Source organism: Trichosurus vulpecula, chromosome X (assembly GCF_011100635.1).
Source record: "Trichosurus vulpecula isolate mTriVul1 chromosome X, mTriVul1.pri, whole genome shotgun sequence".
In the NCBI taxonomy this organism is placed as follows: domain Eukaryota; kingdom Metazoa; phylum Chordata; class Mammalia; order Diprotodontia; family Phalangeridae; genus Trichosurus; species Trichosurus vulpecula.
In genome coordinates this window covers 44628739-44637374 of record NC_050582.1, presented here as the reverse complement: position 1 = coordinate 44637374, position 8636 = coordinate 44628739, and positions in this window count along the sequence as shown.

The following is an 8636-nucleotide window of genomic DNA, read 5'->3' as shown; positions in this document are numbered from 1 at the left end:
TGTTTTATAATTTCTTGATTTCTCATAAAGTCACTAGCTTCCCCTTGCTCCATTCTAATTTTCAAGGTAGTGTTTTCTTCAGTGGTGTTTTGGATTTCTTTTTCCACTTGGCTAATTCTGCCTTTTAAGGCATTCTTCTCCTCATTGGCTTTTTGGAGCTCTTTTGCCATTTGGGTTAGTCTATTTTTTATGGTGTTATTTTCTTCAGTATTTTTTTGGATCTCTTTAACAAGTCATTGACTTGTTTTTCATGATTTTCTCGCATCACTCTCAGTTCTCTTCACAATTTTTCCTTTACTTCTCCCACTTGCTTTTCCAAATCCTTTTTGAGCTCTTCCATGGCCTGAGACCAGTTCATACTTTTCTTGGAGGCTTTTGATATAGGCTCTTGGACTTTGTTGTCTTCTTCTGGCTGTATGTTTTGATCTTCTTTGTCACCAAAAAAGATTCTATAATCTGAGTCTCAGTCCTTTTACACTGCCTGCTGCTCCTGTTCCCAGCCAACTATCTGACCCTTGAGCTTTTGGTCAGGTTATAACTGCCTTCAGAGTGGAGAGTGCTTTATTCCAAGTTTCAGGGGCCTTGCACCACTGTCTTCAGAGCTATTTCTAAGCCACTACAAGCTCTGCCGCACCAGTGCTCCTCCTCCCCCAAGAATGGCCAACCAGGTCCATGACCCAGCAAGCAGGGCAAAGCAAGAGAACCCTGCCTCTGTGCCAGCAAAGTGCTCCCTGCACTCCCACTCTGATCCACCACTTGATTCCTCCCACCAGGTGGGCCTGGAGCCGGAAGCAACTGCAGCTGGAACTCTGGAAGCAGCCGCTGGAGCTTCCTGATGCTGCTGCTGCACCACCTCCGCTGACCATCCAGGCTGTTCTGGGCTGGAGACCTGCTTCCCTCTGTTATTTCGTGGGTTCTGTAGCCCTAGAATTTGTTCAGAGCCATTTCACAGGTGTTTGGAGGAATTTGGGGGAGAGCTTAAGCAAGTCCCTGTTTTCCAGCTGCCATCTTGGCTCCACCCTCCTGAGGTCCTTTCTTAAGCTGAACTGCCAAGCATTCAAACTCTGCTACAGAGAGCACAACTCTGATGGGCTGGTCCTGTTGTTTGAATGCCAAACACACATTTGCCTAAAAGATGATTTTACAGAGAACTCATACAAGGCAAGTGCTCACACAGATGTCAGAAGAAGCAATATAAGGAGACTCACGAGATCTCTCTGATGAACTTTGGAATTGATTGTGAGACATAGGAGAAACTGGCACAGGACCGCCCAGCATGGTGTGCCCTCATCAAAGAAAGCGTTGTGTTCTATGAGCAAAGTAGAACTACAGTAGCTCAAAAGAAATGTGAGGTGTACAAATTTAGAGGGATCTCCACTCCAAATGCTCATGTGGACTAGTTGTGCCCGATCTGTGGTAGAGCCTTCTGAGCTCCTTTTGGTCTGATCAGCCACAGTCAGACACAATGTACCTAGTGATGTCGTTTTGGTCCTCTTTGAGCACGAAGGACAACAACCAATAGAGACTATTGTAGGGTCGTTAATCAGCCTAATTTCAATATCGTTGAGTCTTAGGGAATAGGGAGGCCCAAGGAGAGGGAGAGAGATGGACCAGCCAGCCAATGGAGCAGTCTGGACATGCAAAACATTTCTCAATTAAGGTTTTGGTCTTATATGGGCAAGATTTGTGAAGCCTCCAGATAATTATCATAGAAACATCAAAGATCACTGATCAGAGATCACCATAACAGGTCTAATAATGATGAAAAATGCAAAATATTGTGAAAATCACCAGAATGTGACAGAGACGATGTGAGCATAAGCTGTTGGAAAAATAGTATTGATAGAGTGTCTCAATGCAAGGTTGCCACAAACCTTCACTCTGTAAAAAACACAATTATCTGTGAAGCACAATAAAGCAAAATGCAATAAAACAAAGTATGCCTATATGTGCAAGGCACCGTGCTAAGTACTGGGAATACATTAAAAACACAAAGCCAGCCTTTGCTGTCAAGCAACTTAACAGTGGAATGGGGAAAACAGCATGTAAACAAATAGTACATCTAAGATACATGCACGGTAGATACCAAGTAACCTTAGAGGGGAGGTCACTAGCAGGTGGGAGTGTGAAAGGCTTCCTGTAGAAAGTGGTGTTGGTGCTGAGCCTTGAAGGAAGCCAGGGATTTTAAGAGGAAGAGGAGGAGGAGACAGTGAGAAGGGAGAGCATTCTAGGCATGCGTGGGGCACAGCCAGTGCAAAGGCATGGAGGTAGGAGATGGAGAGAAATGTGTGAAGAACAGTGAGTTGGGAAGTATGATTGGATTGTAGAGTGAGTGGAGGTGAGTAACGTGTAAGTAGAATAGAAAGGTAGGAAGGAATCAGGTCATAAAGAGTTTTGAATTCCAAATAGAGGAGTTTATGGTTGATCCTGGAGGATCTATGGTCTTATGAATGTGGGCTCCTACCAAAATCAGAGCTCCACTCATTAATGACATCACTGACCATGAGTTTACAAGGTGTCACCACATAAAGTCTTCCCATGTCTCCCCTCTCTAGCTCCATTTTATGTGTCTTCTTTCCCCATTAGAATGTAAGCTTCTTGAACACAGGGACTTTGTATGCTCAGTGCTTAGCACAGTGCCTGGCACGTGGTTAGAGCTTGATAAATGCTTTAGCATTCATTCATTCATTCAAAAGCATTTTAAATGAACGTAATCATAGGTTTAGGATAAAATGAAAGCAAGGGTGGTGCAAGAGGGGATCTAATGCCAGGAACAAGAGCCAGGCAGTTGGGATCCAGTTAGTCAACAAGCATTTATTAAGCACTTACTATGTGCCAGGCACTGTGCTAAATGCTGAGGATACAAATACCAGCAAAAAGACAGGCCCTGTCCTCAAGGAGTTTACACTCTAATGGGGGAAGACAACATAAAAAGGAGATGAAAGGGAGTTAGATGGGGTAGAAGTCTGCAGAATGTAGGACAGCTAATCTGAGCCCTTTGTCAAAATGTAGATTCCAGGAGGAACCAACCAATGGGAAAAGGAGACTGCGAAAGTGGAGGAAGAAGGCAGCTGCAGCATGGTGGCAAAGGTGGGAGAGAGAAGAACGGCTGGTCTGGGCCCTTCCATAAAATGGAGCTTCTGGGAGGGATTCACCAGTGGAAGGAAGGTTCAGATGGGGCTCAATTTGCCAGCCTGAGCACCATGCCTTCCATGGACCTGCAGCTAGCTAGCTAAAGGGGGCTGTGAATGTTCTTTGCTGCTTTCACCTTCCTCTCACCCATTCCTAGTCCAGCTCTTGGAAGATAAAATACCATGAACGGAGCACTCTAACGGGAGGGACTCTGTCCCAGGCAGTGCCCTCACTAGCAGTCTGGACTCTCACACGAAGGCCCCAGTGTGCCCCTTTCCTAGTTTCCTGGCCAGTTGGCACAGGGTTCGGTGACGATGGGCGAGACAGCTGTGTCTGTTGACTGATTTTCGAACAATTCTTCCCCAGGGCTATTGAATTACTTGGGAAACCCAATTAGGACATGCTTTCCAGGCAAGACTAATGCTCCCCCTGAATGGAGTGTTCAAGGAAATGTTAAACATGTTACTTTGTAGGCAGACATGCCAAGGCTGAGCCAGGCTCTGAGACATGGTCCAGATGGCACTTTCTTAATGCCCATAACTCAGGGAGAGCCAGGGAGGCAGGCATGGGGACAGACCTGCTGCAGCTGCAGCTGCATCATTCATTCATTCAATCAAAGCTTTCTAGGTGTCTACTGTGTACAGAAAACCATGCTAGTGTGTGAGAGGAGAGAGAAAGGAAGCTCTTGCCCTCATGGAGCCTCCAGTCTAGTAACAGGACCAGTCACCAGCACAGATCACTAGGATAGACACTCAGAAGGTGAAGATGAGCAATAACTAGGCAGGAACTCACCAGACTTTGCCCCAGGGTGCCAACATGAGGGTGGGGCATACAGTTCTTCTCTGGGAGGAGGAGCTGTCCAGCCCTGCTGTCACTGCCTTTTCTAAGCTTTGAGTTGTGGACCTCTGCTACTTTATGCTCCTACATGGCACAACAATTCTCCCTGGCTAGTCCCTCTTCCCTCTTGCTGGATCTTCTTCTTCCAGAAACTTTGCAGGGGTGAGGTGGTGACTGCTCCTCCTCCTGGCGCAGCTGCACTTGTGATCCAACGGTCCCATGTTTTGTCACCCTGCCCCGGCCAGGCTTTTTTCTTCCCAGGCTCCTTTCTCTTGTCTCTCTTCAAAAGTAAATCCTCATCTGCTTTTCCTGATCTCCTCTGATGCCTCATCATGGTGTCAGGTGGGTAGGAATTTACCATAGTAGTCCAGTTTAAAAGTGATCTCAGAAGCCATCCATGAACAAGAGTCCCCTCTCTGACACAGGCAAAGGGCTCCATCCTCCCTTTGTTCATAGTCCTCAAGTGAAGGGGAGTTCACTACCTCTTGAGGCAGCTGATTCCCCTTTGGGACAGCTCAAACTCCTAGAAAACATTTCCTTGTTTCAGAGTCAAATCTTCTTTGCTATAATTTCTACCCATTGCTTCTATTTCTTCCCCCAAGGCCAAGCAAAACAGGTCGAATCTCTTGTTTATATGACAGCCCTTCTAATATTCTGAAGAGAACTATCATCCTGGCTCTGCCACTTAAGAGCTGTGTGGCACGCCCTCCCACAGTCTAACGAACTGTGGTTGTCTTGGGTGTAAATATTCCTAGTTTTGATTCTGGGTACAAACTACATGTTAGATAAGGTTTGAGGGGAAAGATCATTACTGACGACTAGGTAGAGATCCAGAAAGGCTTCCTGGAAGAGGCGGCACTTGAATTGGACTTTGAAGGTTGGGTAGGAATTTTGCATGCAAAGTGGGCAAGGGAGGGCCTATCTGGCATGGGGAACAGCATGTGCAAAAGCACCAAAGTGGGAAATCTCAGGCCATGTTGTAGAGATCACAGAATCATAGGGTTTAGAGCTAGAAGGGCTTTCAAGATCATTTACTCCAACCCTTCATTTAAAGAGGAGGAAGCTGAGGCCCAGAGAGGGAAGGGCCTTGCCCAGCATCACACAGGTAATAAATAGCAAAGGCTGGACTTGAATTCAAGTCATCTTAGTCCATCCCAGTACTCTTTCCCCTACACTGCCCTGCAAGATGATAAACAGTACAAGTTGGCTGGAATGTAGATGGGAGATAATACAAGATAAGTTTGGGTGAAAGGGCGGTAGCAGAATGTAGAAGGCTTGAATGCCAGGCAAAGGAGTTTGACTTTACCCAGTAGGCATTTAGGGAGGGAAGACTTTTGAACAGAGAAATAACTTGATAAGATCTTATCATAAGGAAGCTTTCTGATAGTGGTAGGAAGGATGGATTGAGGCAGTGAGAGAGCAGAGATGGGGAAGGAAGGGAGAGAGAGAGAGAGAGAGAGAGAGAGAGAGAGAGAGAGAGAGAGAGAGAGAAAATGAATACCATGGCCCTTTTGGGCAAGAGAATTCTCTTGGGGGCCTAGTGTAGAGGCCAGGCCATAGCACTTGAGGCCTGGGCCCTTGGGTATGGTAACCCTTAATAACCAATCAGCACAGAATGGGGAGAAATATCCTGGGTTTAGTAAGTCACAAAAAGTAGTAAGAGTCAGGTAGGTAATACAGTGGATAGAGCACTGGACCCGGAGTCAGGAAGAACTGAGTCTGAATCTGGCCTTACTTACTAGACACTTACTAGAGGTGAGATCTTGGATAAGTCACTTAACTTCTGCCTGCCTCAGTTTACTCATCTATAAAATGGGAATCATAATAGCACCTACCTCCCAGGGTTGTTGTGAGGATCAAATGAGATAGTATTTGTGGAATGCTTTGCAAACTAATTCAACCCAAGACATTAATGGAGTGTAATTCCATGTTCCCCTTCATAGGGGTATTTGTATTTTTCCAGGAGCCTCCTAGAGACAAGATGATTCAACCCAAAGTAATTGATCGCTAATAGTAAAGATTCAAAGATGATCTGTAACATGCAAATGGAGGAGAAAATTTTTGTTAAAGAAGGGCCCTCTAGCTCTGCCTCCCCTTTAGGCTCCCCAGTCTATCTTTGGGGCCAGCCAACCCTGCAGCCACCTGGCTCTCTCCATCCATTTCATCTCCCCGACTCTTTCTGATTCTCTCCTTTACATTCGGGGTCTATCTTGATGCATTGTGGCATCTAGGATAAGCTGCTGACACTCTCTGGCTTTCCTCTTTGATAAAGACAATCATCTGTGTCCCCTCCATCTCCCTAGGATTCACGAGACATCTACAAAATACCTCCTGGGAGAGGATCTCTTTCTGGATTCTTGTGATCTTTTGGGCTCCCAAATCTAGATCTGGACTGTGTCATTCATGAGCTGTCCCAGGTCTAGGAACTTGATAATATTCTTCCTCTCACCTTTCTCCCAGTTCTCTGCTGAAACTAAGAGTTAGGAAGGAAGGAAAGAGCTAAGACAAGGGTCAACAACATGAAGCATGTGAGTCCAAGGTAACATATGCAGGCTGCTATTAGTGACAGGCCTTCCTTGGGACTTAGAAGAAAAAGAGCCAGGCTTCAACATATGTTCATACCTTCAGGATCAGAAGATTGGGGGATAGTAGAATTTTTAAAAAGGAGCTGAGAACTATTTGAGTCCTACCCTCTCATATGACAAATGAGGAAACTGAGGCTTGGAGAGAGGAAGTCATTTGCCCAAGATCACACAGCTAGGAAGTGCCAAGGTTTAGATTATACACTACTCATTAGAAGGTCCAGGAAACAGCTTGAACTTAGATCTTTTGACTCTGAGGCCAAAATTCTTTCCACTGCCTCATTCCACAATCTGAAGGCTCCTGGTGGGTGGGTGGGGGGTGACCAGCACCTGTTGCAGCCCCCACCCTGCCACCCCCACATGCCAGCCACAGAGGGGTCAATCTGATGCCACAGCTGCCCCTTCCCACAGCCTCCCTGATGCAAGGGAGTCATAGTATAGGGGAAAGAACATGGTCTCTGGTATCCAAGGGAAGAGTGGGACTGAAATCCTGCTTCTGCCACTTTTTTTGCCTGTGTGACCTTATGTGAGTCACAACCTCTGTGGCAGGGGTATCTTGGTAAATCTTTAACAACTGGCTTCTCATCCACCCCCCCCCCCAATATACTTATGAAACATTTAAAAAATTTTATCTGTGTGATTAACATTTTTCATCACTTTTTAAAGTCCAGAAATCAACAAAACAATAAATTGAGCTCTGATTTACAACATTTACCAATGAAAATTTAACAATTGGATCTTAAACTCCATCAAGCTTACTCCAGCATACCCTTATCCGTGGGCCTCAGTTTCCTCATCTGTAAAATTAAGTGATTGGATTACATGATCTCTGAGATCCCTCATTGTAGCTTTAGATCTATGATCCTATGTATGACCTTTGGCAAGTCTCTTCCCATCTCTGGGCCTCAGTTTCCCTCTCTGTAAAATGAGGAAGTTGGACTGAATGGCTTCTGAGGACCCTTTCAGCTATAGACCTAGGATCCTATCGTCCTCCCATTCAGCAGGCCTAGGAAGAGCCTGCTGGCTCTTGGGGAGATGGGAGCAGAGAATGCTCATACTTGGGAACAAAGGACCCAACTTCAACGCTATCACCTCCACTTCAGAGAGGGAACAACTAGAGGGTGGCTGGACCTCACAGTATCACCCAAATCTCAGAACTAGAAGGGATCCTAGAAGCCATTTCATCCAACTCACACCTGAGGCATGTCTCACTGAGACAACATTTCCCATAAATCTTTGTATGCACACTTCTGGGTTGCAGCCTAAGAAATCTCTGAATCTTTTTTTTTAAAGATAAAGTTTATTAAAAGTTAGCCAAATAGGCCTGCCCCCAAGACATCCCACCCCTTGCGACGCCTGTAAGGAAAGTGGGCCAGACCAATCTGAGCTAGATTGGATCTGACCCATCTTTTTTTTCCTTACAAACCGCTCTCTAACCATCATATACTTGTGAAATTGATTTTTTAAAATTAAAGAGAAAGCTTCATATCTATCTCTATTAACTCTCATTTTAGAAGCAGGTTGTTGTGTTCTGTAGAGACAATCAGTCAGTCAACAATCATTTGTTAAGCACCTACTGTGTGCCAGGCACTGTACTAAGCAACAAGGATACAAAAAGAGGCAAAAGACATTCTCTGTCCTCAAGGAGCTCCCAATCTAATGGGACAGACAGAGATCCTACCTGTGACACACACTAACTGGGTGATGTGGACAAATCACTGAATTCTGTGGTTTCCCTTCCAACCTCATCAGTCTGCTGAAACTGTCCTCCCCTTCGAAGTCACTAGTGGGCTCTTAATGGCCAAAGCCAATGACCTTTTCTCAATCCTCATCCTTCTTGACTAAGGTAGAGACGCCGCCTTGGACACTTTCAGTCGCCTCTTCCCTGATACTCCCTCCTCTTTGGGTGACTTTTTTGACCCTGCCTTCTCCTGGTTCTCCTGTTATCTGTCTGACTGCTCAGGCTCCTTTACTGGTTCTTCATTTGGGTCCTGTGGGCACCCCACCCCCACCCCAAAGCGTGGATCAGATCACATCACCTTCCCACCTCCTACTCAATATACTTCAATGGTTCCCTATTACTTC